At 37.2% G+C, this 14,626-nt stretch overlaps 1 pseudogene; it reads left to right on the forward strand.

The window, feature by feature from the left end:
- Window positions 1-4,763: 4,763 nt before the first annotated feature.
- LOC123455829 overlaps window positions 4,764-14,626 on the forward strand; it is an 86,271-nt pseudogene continuing 76,408 nt past the window's right edge.

The raw sequence follows: 14,626 nt of genomic DNA on the forward strand, positions 1-14,626 counted from the left end.
ATGCACTTTCAAAGAGCTAACAGTATTATTTGCACACTGGAGCCTTAAGGCTGAGCAAAAGATAACTAATGAAAATGTTCATAAAGCACTCAGAACAGGAAAGTATTAGGGTGGTTTATGCAGCATTTAATAGCACACTTGAAGAATTTGGGGTAATTTTACTTAAACAGAACATTTCCAAACAGCTATCTGAAACTGTTTCCATTTGATTCCTTGTTTGGGATGCTACTCTGCACTCCTGATGAGTCATCTGTGTAACGAGCTCTCTGGATTCACAGAGATAAAAAAAAAAAAAAAAAAGCACATCAGATAGAACTGGCCCCTGCAGTCTGCCTGCTTTGCTTTTATTTTACTTTCAGTCTCAAAACAAGTCTATTTAAAAATTTCCATATGAACTGCCCCAAAACTTATCTGACTCTATTCCCACATCACACTTGTCAGAAAGTTCACTGCGCTTAGTTGTACTAGTGATGACTTATTGTAAACACTCTAGCTTTTTATTTTAAAAGAGTTCACAGAGCTCTCGTTGTTCATGGCTTTATGATGGAGCCTGTCTTCATAGGTCTAACGTTGCCTCTCGGCAATGCCCCTGCTCTTCCCTGGGCCTTCACTCCATCCGGATTTTACTTTAAGTAAATGTGGACCTTTTAAAAATTCAACACCTGCTTAAAGATTCTTCTCATGCATGCAATATTCTCATCAAGTAATTCCTAAAACTACTTGGGCATGTTCAGTGTTGTTAATGAACTATACATTGCAGCTTCCTTTATGTTGGGACCCATAATCACTGTGGAAGTTGAGGATTTGGTGTTAGTACATATATAATCCCAGTAGTGACTTAGCTTGACCTATAGATGTCCTTATTCTCTCTTGTATCTTAGGGTTCAGAAGTTGTTGCTGGGATAGAGAAAGAGAAAAATAGTAAGCGCATAGAATTTCATTATTAGAACTGGTTAGGAGTACATCAAAGGAGAAACATGGAAAATGTTTGGAGCCAGAGGAAGCTAGATGCTTGTTAATCATATTCTGATCTACAGCATGCTTACATTGTGATAGCATATAAAATAGGAAGATATCTTTCTCAACTGTTGCAAAAAAGTAATTCTGGGTATCTACTAACTGTGCCTATCTTTGTAAAATGAGGCATTTGCCAAAGGATGACCTGTCTAGAAGGCTGCCTTTCAAATGAGCTTTGCCAAAATACTATTTTTGGAACAACTTTGCTGAGCTCCGAAATCAGTTCCTTTCACAGACTGTCCTCTACCCCTGCCAGTGTTAGGGAGGAGAATTCTCAGTCACATATTTTTATAGACTGATTACAAAATGCCTCCAGGTCTTCACCTCTTGTTCCACCTGGACCCATTTCAAGATCATCTTTCCTGAGCACATCAGTTTTGTGTTCAATGATCATTTTATGAAGATTATATGGGAGTAATATGAAAGGATTTCTCTGGTAGTGAAATGAAAGAATAAGTATTAGCACAAGGCACCTAGTGGATATTGAACAATGATTCATGTTATGCCATTTTCCATTTCTCCTTTGAATGCTTACTGTTCTAGTCTTTGGCTAAGTTCTGCTGCACTTAGCAAAACCTGTGTTGAATGTTTATTGCCTGGCTTTGAGCTGAGTCCCATGATTTCATACATGAATAATACATGAAGTCCATGTTGAAGGGTCTTAGGAACTTTAATACAAAGTATTAGATAGTTCACTTCACTGGCTACCTTTTAGGGAGTCTATTTATTTTATTTACTTTGTCAACTGTGTGAATTTTATTCAAATTAGTTTCTATTGTTTCTCTAACAAGTCTATGGGCTTAAGTTATCCTGTCTGCATTCCCTAACAACTCCAACGGCCAGGAATCATGAACACTCCACTAGCCAACGAGTTTAGAAGAATGGTTTATTCTTGAAGCACTGAGGGGAGAATCTTTTTTCCTACTTTTTCTAGAGCTAATGACTTATGTTTCTTGATGATTTTTTTCTTTTGGTTCTTATTATGTGCTACATATAGATTCAATATGTAACCTTATTATTTCATAAGTATATTTTTATCCCTGTACAAAAATGCATCAAGGTGCTGAAAGACCTCTGATAATGCAAACATCTTTAGACTCAAATTAACTCAGGAATTGATTTTCACTACAAGCACTATTTCACTAAATGCAAAAATATAGATTGGACCAGTTCTCTAAGAAAGAATTTTCAAATTGATAGGACTAATTCTCAAGCTGTGACCAGTGTTTGAGCTCATATGGTTTTTATGTGGATGGATCCAGCACACCTAATTTAATAAGTATGAATGCACATTACCTCTGAGGAAATTTCTTTTGTATCCATGAGACAGCAACAACTAACACCTGTCTGTTACTTTAGTGGCTCCGTGTGTGCATGCTGTATGAGCATGTGTGTAGGCCAATACTTACGGGTGTGAAGTAGAAACACCTTATGCACCTTGTGAGGAGGCCATAGAACAGTATCAGGAGTCCTCATCGTTGCTTTCTGTGTGGTTTCCTTGAGCCCCATTTCTTTCAGTCAGATGGATCAAGCAATTGTCTGATCTCTGGGTCCCTCAGGACTGTGGACGGAACTGTGCACGGCCACAGCCAGCTATGTGCATGGCCCCCACGTTGGTGAAGCAAGTGCTCCTACCTTCTGAGTCATCTCCCAGCCTCAAGTGATTCTTTTAGCCCTTTATTATTTAAAGTGGTCTTGGGCTGGAGAGATGGCTTAGCGGTTAAGCGCTTGCCTGTGAAGCCTAAGGACCCCGGTTCGAGGCTCGGTTCCCCAGGACCCACGTTAGCCAGATACACAAGGGGGCGCACGTGTCTGGAGTTCGTTTGCAGAGGCTGGAAGCCCTGGCGCGCCCATTCTCTCTCTCTCCCTCTATCTGTCTTTCTCTCTGTGTCTGTCTCTCTCAAATAAAAAATAAATTTAAAAAAAATTATAAAGTGGTCTAAAATTCAGTCAAAGAAGATAGCTTATTTTATGTCCCAGGAGAGAACAGTGATCAAATTTGAAAAAGTATGGAGTGTTTATATCTCTGCATCATAGTAGTGTATTATCTGCTCAACCATTGTTCTCTTTAGATTTCGTCAACAGTGACATCTTGGGCTGGCACTAATTCAACAGAAGCTTTATTCTAGCTTGACTACATTTTATTGTTATTTTATCTAGTATTTCTAGATACCTTGTATTGTCCTATGATATCCAAAGCCTGTGTACAACTTCCAAGTTTATATTCAGAGAGAATGCAATCAGTGTGTCACAGAGTATACTTACACTTACATGTATGTTGCACCAATATTCATAATATTCAGGACATGGAGTCAACGTGTGCTCATCCATGGATTAGTGGATAAAGAAAGAGTGGCAGATATACATATCTACTTTCAGCCAGTAAAAAAAAAAAAGGGGGAATAAAGATAGCTAGTGATTTGTAGTAACATGGATGAGAGTAAAAGACAATATGTTAAAGACAGAAAGTCAAGAGGCTGTAGAGATGGTTTAGTGGTTAATGCACTGGCCTGTGAAGCCTAAGGACCCAGGTTTGATTCCCCAGGATCCATGTTAGCACAGTGTGGCACATGTGTTGGAGCTCATTTGCAGAAGTTGGAGGTCCTGGTGCCCTCATTCTCTCTCTGTCTCTCACTTTCTCTCTCTCTCTCTCTTTGCCTCTTTCTCTCTCTCTCAAATAAATAAATAGATAATAAAATATTAAAATCCAATAACAAAAAAGACAGTAAGTCAAGAAACTGAAAGCACCACGTGATCTCCCTCATAGGTGAAATCTGGAGAGTTGATCTCATAAAAGCAGGGAATAGAATAGTGGTTACTAGAGTTTAAGGAAATAGCAGAAAACAAAACAAAAAAAGATGTAAAGCTATTGATTATACTATACTAGATTGCACTTAGATAAGAGAAATAAATTTCAAGAGCTTTTTCATAGCATAGGTTATATGTATTTAATGACATTAAATTCTAGTGTCAAAATATAAAGCCTCCAAAGCTCAGGGACTATTGAGGAAGACGGAGCCAAGCTGAAATGATGTAAGAGCCACAGGGTGGGCAGCCGTGCTGTGAGGCATTGTCCACCCCGCAGCAGCTCACTAGTTCACTCTTGGCCTGACCCCACAGCAGTGATTACCAGCACCCTATAGAAGAGGCCCTCGGCGGGGTGGGGGCGGGGAAGAGGACCAGGTTGTTGTGTGGTTATATATTAAAGTTCTGACTTGCAAAATTACAAAGTGTAAGGAATATAGATGTATGTGTTTTTAACACAAAACAATAACCGTACGAGACAATTTATTTGTTAATTACCTATATTAATACTACTTTGTGTTTATGTGTGTTATTTTCCTTGAGGTCATTCATGAAAAGGACATAAAATGCTATCCATTTAAAATAAATAAACATTTTGACATTTCTTTAAAGTTCTTTCTCACTTGGCTTTTCTTTTCTTTCTTTCTTTCTTTTTTTTTTTTTTTTTTTGCTTAGTAGTCTATTTAGGAGGAAATGATTATTGAGAGTTTAAAGGAAAGTAGAAATTGAAGATTCAGTTCCTCTTATTTCAAACTCAAGTGGAAAGAAAGTCTTCTGTCTTGTGTGTTCAGAATGGGGCTGGGAGGTGGCAGATCCTTTCATGAACCTAGTTCATATCCTTTCATACAAAAGCTTCTTTACCCCACAACCTTTGAGAATTAGTCACAGACCTACTAATGCTGTCAAGGGTTTCCTGTGGGAAACCCAGTAGCGGAGGAGGCATGGCTGTGTGGGAGTTTGGAAAACAAGGAAACACTGTGAAAGGGCAGCAGAAGCGTGATGCTGTAGGAATAGTCATTGTGCGACTTCTGGTGCGTGTTCTATGGAGAGGGAGAGAAGCTTCTGTGCAGGTTTCTCCTTCATCCCCTAATTTGAGATGACAATCCAGATCCCTATTAACAAAAACTCATAGATAGACATTAAAAAGAAATTCTCTGGGGATGGAGAGAGGGCTTAGCAGTTAAGGCACATGCCTGCGAAGCCTAAGGACCCAGGTTCAATTCTCCCCGTCCCACGTAAGCCAGATGCACATAGTGGCGCAGGCACCTGGAGTTTGTTTGCAGTGGCTAGAAGCCTTGGTGTGCCCATTCTCACACTCTCTCTGACTGTAATAAATAAATCAATATAAGTTCTTAAAAAAATTCTCTGAACAAAGTTTATCCTTAAAATAAATAAGGGAGAAATTTGACATTCAAACTATGTGATTTTCAGCTTTTCGTTGCTTGCCTATTTTGCATAGAGAAGTTGCAAACAGTGTACAGTTTCTGCTGATCGATAATCCATCACCCAACAATCTTTACAGTCTGCGTAGCATAGTGCAGTCACCAGACCAGGAAATTAACGTTCTTTTCCTCACGGCACTGTCTCCCGTATTGATGCCCTTGGTGCCTGGGAGGTCCTGCCCTGCTTCTGTCTTTAATCTTTAGCCCCCAACAATTTTCAGTAGTTCCATAGTCTACCTATTTCATGATAATGCCATTATTCTTGAAAACTTCCAGGGATTTTGAAGGATTTTCTTTAAATTTGACTTGTTTGATGTTTTCTTGTGAGTATAATAGTATGGGTAAGAATAGCAGAAAAGTAATGCATCTCTTTTAATGTGTATCTTATCAGAGATTCCATGAGGGTGAGATACATTGCATGGTATATTACCTTTGATCAACTGGTGATAGTGTGTGCTAAATTTCTCAACTATATGGTAATAAACTTTTCTACTTATGAAATACACCTTGGGAGACATGCTTTGAAACTATACACATCATGATCCTCTTTAGATTTATATATCATACATGTAATTTTAAGTTAAAACTCAATCAGAGCTTATTTTACTGGACAAATGCATCAAGCCCATTTATTCATACTGATCCATTTTTTTTATTTCAACAAACATTCATTTTTTAAAATTATGTCTACCTTTTTGACAACATGGCTTGTTCTGGACTCATTTTATATACTCCTTGTATTTAGTACTATAACCAGCAATTTCTCCAATGTGACATGTCTTCTGTGGTTGGAGACGTTCAGCAACGGTATCAGGTACCATGTGTCATTACCAGGTCATCGTTGCTTCTCTAGGTGCTCTTAGTATACAGAGAAAGAAAACGTGAGCATGTATATTAGTTCCTACATGTACAGACATCTGTAGTTATAAATATATGTCTAACAGCTATCTGTGTGTCTATATAATCATTTAATATAATGCTGTATTAAAAAAAACAAATCAAATAAAAATGTCCAGTTCTTTTTATACAATGAAACCTATATTCTGCTGAAAAATAGCATTGGAAAGTCAGTTACTGGTCCACACTCTCCTGAGTGATGGTGTCTATCAGGATTAAGAAAAGGGTAGAAATCACAATTTACAAGTGTGGAAAATACGTCATCATACATGAAGAAATTCTCACAGGCAACTACTCTGGGACTTTACAAATTCTTTTCATGTTTCCCTTGGAAAATTTTACTTGGCAAATGTTCCCATCTCCGCATGTGCTGAGAGGCAGGCACAGACTATGTTACACAGAAGTTGATTATGTTATATGTCTTGTCTTTAGTCATCAAGTTTGGGAGGAGGGTAGAGGAAAAAAATAGAGCTTAAAGACTAAAAGCAGTAGTTATTTCTCAAAACAAAACCAAAGTCAAAAGCATGAAGTGTGATATGATGCACTGAGTAATATGATTGAAACCTGAGAGACTTATTGCGCATGTAGTCATGTTGAGTCTATATGCTATTTTCTGGACATATTTAGAAGTCATTGACCTGTATGTGTGGTGGAAATAGGTTAGTTCAAATAATGAATATATATCAAACTCCTTTTTCTTTTATATGAATTATACATTTTAAGATCTTTCCATCTGGAAAACTAACTTTTCTTCTAAATTTTCTGAATAAAAGCAGCAACATGGCCAACATGTATTTAGCTATAAAACCTGATATTTGTCATTTATCAAAATAATACCAGCATCACTTACTCATGTTTACTTCTTAGTACTGATTCCAGCATACAATAAATATGTATGCCAGCAGTCTTGGTTCCACATGACTTCATGTGAATTAGAATTTCCTAACTGCATAATCAATGGAGGATTAAGAGAGGAATAAGATCTCTTTTGTTTAGAAAAGCAAGACATTAAGAGAGTTGTTAAGGGTGTTTTGCTTAAAACTTTCTTGTTTGTCATGTTGGCATGAGAAAGGAACTCTACCCTGAAAATGCTTGCATTCTAACAGATTCCTTCATAAATTCCCCCAAGGATGTTATGAGTTTTCTCATAAGCCTACTTTAGGCTCATTTACCTCATTGTCTTTGGATTAATTTATCAGGACATATCCTTTCAGTTATTAGGGTTTTGTTCTCTTTTTTTTAGTTTTTTTTCATGGGGTTATCAATACATACATTGTCATCAAACATATACCTTCAAAAATGACATGTTTTAACAGCTCTGCTCTTACAGAAGTCACATATAATTTTAGATGCATCACTCAAAATTTATATGAAAATTAGTTGAAATTTGAGTTTAAAGAACATTTCCTTTATTTTAATCCTCATACCCCCCACAGATGATCTATCAATCCATATAGCCCTCAATCATAGTCATTATAGAGTTATAATATATAGTTACATTTAATTCATGGAAAAAAATACACTGATTATATAATAGTATAATGTATTCAGAAATGTTGAATAATCAATGGTCAATTTTCCTATTCTGTTGGGACTTCTCAATTTATCATCTATGATTCATTGCAAAGTATTCTTCATTACTGAATGCATCCATGTCCTGAATCAATTTTCTTGAAGCTTGTCAGTCTCATAGAGTTTGGCTCTGGAGCAGTTATGTTCATTGCTGGGTAAAACAATGACAAAACAACAACAAAAACCTGACCTGAAGCAGCTATGGAAGGAAAAAGTGTATTTCAGGCTTGTAGTTTCAAGGGGAAGTTGCTTAATGGTGGAAAAAAACATGGCAATTAGCTCATATCCTATGTCAGAGAAGAAAAGGAAATACTTGAGGGAGCTAGTTCTGATCAACCTCCTGCAAAACATCTGCAGCAAGGTTCCATCAGCTGGGAAATAAGTAGAAAGCTTAATCACAAACAAGTAAGGCTACTGGGTGGTGGCGGGGGGGGGGGGGCGCATTTTACATTCACACCACCACAGGCTCATGCCTTATTTCTTGACGTGGATTTTTGAGACTCAAGGTGAAATTTGTATCTTAGCTTTTGAAGGTACAGACCTTAGAATCACAATGCATACAGCTGCCTGTAGCATGTCACTTGTTTCCACTTTACTGGGACCAGAGTAAATGCAATTGTGGACCTGACTAGACTGAGAAATCAAAGCTGTACATACACAAATAATAATAAAACAAGTGAAATCCAAAGATCCAGGGCACATGAATGTGTATGCATCACCAAAGTAGGCAAATGCCATTTTACAGTGCATACACAGAGGTCAGACATAGAGAAGGATTTCTGGCAACACTCTGGTCAGGATTATTCTGAATTCGTTTGCCTGCTGAATTGCTACCCTAAATTCACCAGCTCAGCTCAAGCATTTACGTGCCTCTCAGGGGCTGGGAAGAAGGTTTGGCAGTTAATGTTGCTTGCTTGAAAAGCTTACTGGCCTGGGTTCAGTTGCTAAGCCCCTTATGTAAGCCAGATGGGAAAATTGATGCAAACCTGTGGTGTTATTTTTGCTGAGGCAAGAGGCCTTGGCAAGTATGCATGAATAAGCATGCACAAAAATAAATCACTAGTTAGTCCATCAATTAATTATTATTTTTGTTAAAAATTGTCATCTCTGTTATGGTATTTACTTTGATAAGAATTAGTTGTAGATCACAATATTTTGTGTTGTGACCAAGATAATGATAAATAAATGAATTCAAAATTCACATAGAAACTTATTTTGGTCATCTTCCCCTTGATATTTTTCAAGAGTCACACAGTAGTAAGGGCCATTTGATAGGCCATCTGAGATGACAGACTAGATCATTTGGGAGCAACATTTCTTTTTATTTATGAATCCCATGGTGTAATTTAATAGCTTCTAGAAACAGCCATTCACATTTTTTTTCTCATTTCATTGATGTATATTTCTTCTAAAAGAATGTTAAAATAAATTTTCAGGATCAAAACAGAAGATAATAAGGACTGGCTTAGTATCAGAGGCCAGTAAGTTAAAAAGGAGATATAAAGGGAAGAGAAAGGAAGGGAGGAGGGTACTTAATAGGTTGGTATTGTATATATGTAAGTACAATGATTGTGATGGGGAGGTAATATGATGGAGAATGGAATTTCAAAGGGGAAAGTGTGGGGGGGAAGGAGGGTATTACCATGGGATATTTTTTATAATCATGGAAAATGTTAATAAAAATTGTGAAAAAAAGGACCAGGTTTAGAAAAGGTCCAATAAATATTATCCCCGATGGAGGCAAACCATTTGTGCAGATAGTGATTGAAAATATCACTATTTTGTACATAAAGTGTTGATGAAAGAACATGGCCTACATGTTATTAAATTAAAGGTTTCCCAAATCTGAATGTCAGAATTAAAGTGACCTTGCCAGTTACTGATGAGACTGGGAAACTACAGAGATTTTGAGACACATCTGCTGTGTTGCTAAGGCCACTACACATAAAAGTGGGCGGCATAATTTTTAAGCAGACATGAGAGAGAGAGAGAGGAGAGAGAGAGAAGAGGGAAGGCTGGGGACTGTTTATGCTCATTTACTTAGCCTGGATTCATCCATGAGCATTGCTCTCCTTTTCTAGTGGTTGAGTAACTATCCCACATGTGAAACTGATGTTTATCTCTTTCACATTGAAGACTAAAGAACACAAGCCAAGGCTTCCCATCCAATAGTTGTAATGAATGAAAAACAGGTACACATATTTTGTAGTAATTTTACTTGACTTCAAATGTATGCTTTTTCTTACTTGTCAAATAAAGTGGTATCTCAACTTAGCCACATGTTATGATCATAACAATAAGGATATGTTTCTAAAGTTATAGGGTTCCATTTTTTTAAAAACTAATTTTTTTCATGAGTAATAATAGTTTAAGTCTCTTCTTCTGTTCTTTTTCTTCTGAGGCTGGAGCTAAACAAAAGGACTCACATATGCCAGACAAGTGTAATTTATATCTTCCTAAATCATGATACTACCCTTATCTCCTATTTTATTGACACAGAGTTGTATATAGTGTTTTTTTTCATAATTTACTTTATCTTTTCCATCCCTGTCACCTCTTGTTTACATTTTCATCATTATTTGCTCTTATCTACAAGTTCTAGAGACTAAGTGTTATTTATTTCATTCTGTTTTGAATTCCAGATGTCTAAATCCTAGTACTTGGCAGGAAGTTAACACAGATTTACTGATTATATTTGTTATTAAAACTATATCTTAGCATGCATTAAAGAGGATAAGAAAAAATGTTCTATTTGCCCTGGCTTCAACAGATTTCTCATAAAAGAAATATATGATTTCACTCCGGTTATTCATTCTCCCTTACACCTGTCAAAATCCTATTGTTAAAGGACAAATAATTTTAGAAATAGGGATACTGTATGAGAAAATGTATTTGGTCATAAAATATTTATGAAACCAATATAATTGTGGTAATACAAATAATTTATTTTGCTGTTTACTTCATGTATCTGAGATTAATATTGAGAAAAGACCCTGGATACAGGTGAAAATTTTTATTCCTATCTTTCATTTAAAATGTCAGAGTTAAAGCTCTCCTCCCATTTTATCTGGAATACACAACTTATTATGTGGAGTCATAAAGTATAAACTTATTAGATATGTATTTCAATTCGGCTTCCATTTTCTTGTTACTTTTTAAACTTTTTTTTTTTTATTTTTAATTTATTTATTTGAGAGCGACAGACACAGAGAGAAAGACAGATAGAGGGAGAGAGAGAGAATGGGCGCGCCAGGGCTTCCAGCCTCTGCAAACGAACTCCAGATGCGTGCGCCCCCTTGTGCATCTGGCTAACGTGGGACCTGGGGAACCGAGCCTCGAACCATGGTCCTTAGGCTTCACAGGCAAGCACTTAACCGCTAAGCCATCTCTCCAGCCCTCTTGTTACTTTTTAATATCATTTCTTTACTGCCAATTTCTTCTTGTAAAACATAAGATAGTATTCAAGATAATAACATTTCAGAATAGGAATGGACGTCATTAAAGCGTAAGAGGGATGAAAGGTAGAAAGTATGTTAAAAAGAAATCTGCATTTAAAATTCTATCTCACATAAATTTGGGGACAGGATATCTCCCAAAGATAGACACGAGAGTGAAGGATGTGTTCCAAACTACTCTAGATGTGAAGGTCCTATTATTTCTTCAACACAACTTGGGCAACTTGCCAATAAGAAATTTTCATTTATCTATAAGGGGCATATAATTTATTCTTTAGAAAAATAGTAAAGTATTCTATTTAGGTAACGTGTGACTCTTTTGTGCTCATTATCAAGCTTTCTTTCTTTTCTTGGCACCAGACAGCTGATGTTCTGGGATAGACAGCACCTCTCTGAGCTTGGTCAGTAATTTGAATTATGGTGTCTATTCTCTGTAACACAAGGCTAGTGACTGTCTACATGTGGCCTTGAGTTTTCACAAGTGAAGCACTTAGATCATTGCTTGTCATGCTGAAAAACTAAGTTTACATTTCGTCACATTTAACATTCTCTCACAGAGTAACATGTCACTAGCAATGCTTAGTTTTTATTGCACTATAAAGTGTATATAATTTTATAAGGGACTCCAAGAATTTGTCTACATTATCTTAAACATATACAAAGCAGCCACCCATGTGGCAACTCCCCTTTAATAATTACTTGTCTTACAGCATCACATTGCAATAGGCTCATTACTTAGGGTTTATGATTTTACAGGGAATTTCCATTAATATCCAAACTTTTTGCTCTCAGTACAGCAGATATTCAGTTGGAATTAGTGTGAAGAGTTGGCAGTTGGCCGGTTCATTCAATTGGCCTGGTACAAACTATTACATAATCAAATTTCTTACAGTTTTCTACATGATGCCCCACTAGCTAAGAAGCAATCATTGCTCACGAAGATCCATGTTTGAGGAAAACAATAGCAGCCAGCCTGCTTAATGGTGGGCTGCATCTTGGGAGAAACTTATCCAGTCACTTTGGTCACCGAAGATGGATGTGGATGAACTACTGACTTATCTTTGGAAAGATGGTTGATCTTAGCTCAGTCATGAAAAGGAAAACATTGACAAAGGAAGGTGAAAAAACAGAGCTGAGTTTTTTTTTCTCCATAATACAGAAGTAGGTAAGGTTGATTGATAGTATTAATCTCAGTGTAAGAATCCATCAATGTAATTAAGTTTAAAGTGAAGAATTGGTTTGGAATGTCTCAGCACTCCTTGGAATCATAAGGGAACCTGTTAACAGCGTTGCTTCCTCACATACAAAGTTCAAGGGAATCAAAACAAACAAGACTAGACTAATGAGACTATCAGACACTTTTTTCCCCCTTCATTATAGTTTATCATGTCTCTGATCTAAAGCAATAGAAAAGTCACATCCCATAAAATAAAAATTCTGATGTCTTTATTTGTTTTTGAATAGAATTCAGGCAACTGTAACTTTAGGTAAATTTTCTCTGCTCTTTCAGAAAGCATTCAGTGAAAAGATGGGATGATCTATCAGGAACTATTGCTAGTGAACAACAGAAAAATATTTAGAAAATTTGTAATGGTAATTTAAAAGGAAGCATAATGGAATTTCTTAGAAGTATGTGTTTCTAAAATAATGGACAATGAAATAATCTTCATGAACAGAACAAGGAAATGGGACAGAACAGCAATATCTGGGATAAATTGTACACACATGCCAGTATTATGGGAATCTGAAATGTCTCCAGGAGACGCCGGTATTGAACACTTAGTCCCCAGTGCAATTGTGCTCAGAAGCGGGGCCTTCAGTTGTGATTGGATGACCAGCATTCCAATCTTGTCCATGGATTAATCTGTGTACAGATTTTGTGAGATGTCAGAGGGGATTTGTGGAAACTTCAGGAGGTGGGGTTCAGATGGTTAAGGCTGGTGGTGTGGGCCTCGCTTTGAAGAATACGTCTTGTCCCTCCCCCTTCTTTGTTCTCTCTCTCCTCTCTTCCTTGTCTCCCATGAGAGTACCAGCTTTCCCTACCATGTCTCCCCATTCTAACAGCGGCAACATTGTGCTGCACTCTGGAACCAAAACCAACGTGGTAGGCTAACCATGGGCCAGAATATCTGAAACCATGAGCCCAAATAACCCTTTCTCCATGTTGCTTTCCATTTATGTAACGCTGACTCATAACTGAGTATCATGCCAGTGATACTTTATTGGGGGTAAAAAATCGTTTCAAATGTGCAATGTAATTTTAAGCTGAATTAAAACTCAAGTGTAACTTCTTAGTGAACCATTGACTAGGACTCCGTGTTCTTACTGCAACATGACAGCGATATTCAAGTTTAGCATAACCTGATGTTAGAGAAAGGGTATTCTTAAAGTAACTTAGGTTGTGTTATTTTATAACTTTAAAATCACCCTTTATATCTGGGGTCCAAACTCAATTTCAGAAAAAAAAAGTAACTTATAGGCTGTGGTAGATTCCTTAAAATGATAGCATGCTACAGAAAACAAGATTAAGCCATATGTAGTGGTGTATGACTTTAATCCAAGTACTGAGGAGGAAGAGATAGGAGGATTGCTGTCAGTTGGAGGCTAGCCTAGGACCATACCGTGAGTTCCAGGTCAGCCTGCATTATATCAAAAACAACAAAAGAAGGGCTGGAGAGATGGCTTAGCAGTTAAGCACTTGCCTGTGAAACCTAAGGACCCTGATTCGAGGCTCGATTCCCCAGGACCCACGTTAGCCAGACGCAAAAGGGGGCACATGCATTTGGAGTTCGTTTGCAGTGGCTGGAAGCCCTGGCGTGCCCATTCTCTCTCTCTCTCTCTCTTCCTTCCTCTCTCCCTCCCTCTTTCTCTCTGTCTGTTGCTCTCAAATAAATAAATGAAAATACACAAAAAATTTAAAAAAACAAAAGAAGATTAAATAAATATATACTTGGAAGCCTGGCTTGGTTACTCACGCCTTTAACCCTAGCATTCAGGAGGTAGGATTGCTGTGAGTTCAAGGCCATCCTGAGACTACATAGTGAATTCCAGGTCAGCCTGGACTAGAGTGAGACCCTACCTTGAAAAACCAATATATATATGTATGTATGTATTTCTCAACCTCCCTTATGCTGAAACTATGAACATTTGACTTAGCTACCACTCATCTAATCCAATTTACACATCCAATACTCTGATTCGGAATTCAAGGCTATTACTTTCTCCAATAATCATAATACTATAAATTGAAATGTTTGATGTTTCCAGTAACTTTATCCATCACTGGTATGGTCTGATTTGTCACTCCAAATTTCCTACTGAAGTGAAATCTCTGTTTTAAGTATTAGGAGGGTGGAACCTGAATCTGATGATGGTGTTTGGAGGAGGCCTAGCTGAATTGATCAGGGTTAGATGATACCACCAGGTAGAGCTTCCATA

The sequence above is a fragment of the Jaculus jaculus genome, chromosome 18, assembly GCF_020740685.1.
Source record: "Jaculus jaculus isolate mJacJac1 chromosome 18, mJacJac1.mat.Y.cur, whole genome shotgun sequence".
Taxonomy (NCBI): domain Eukaryota; kingdom Metazoa; phylum Chordata; class Mammalia; order Rodentia; family Dipodidae; genus Jaculus; species Jaculus jaculus.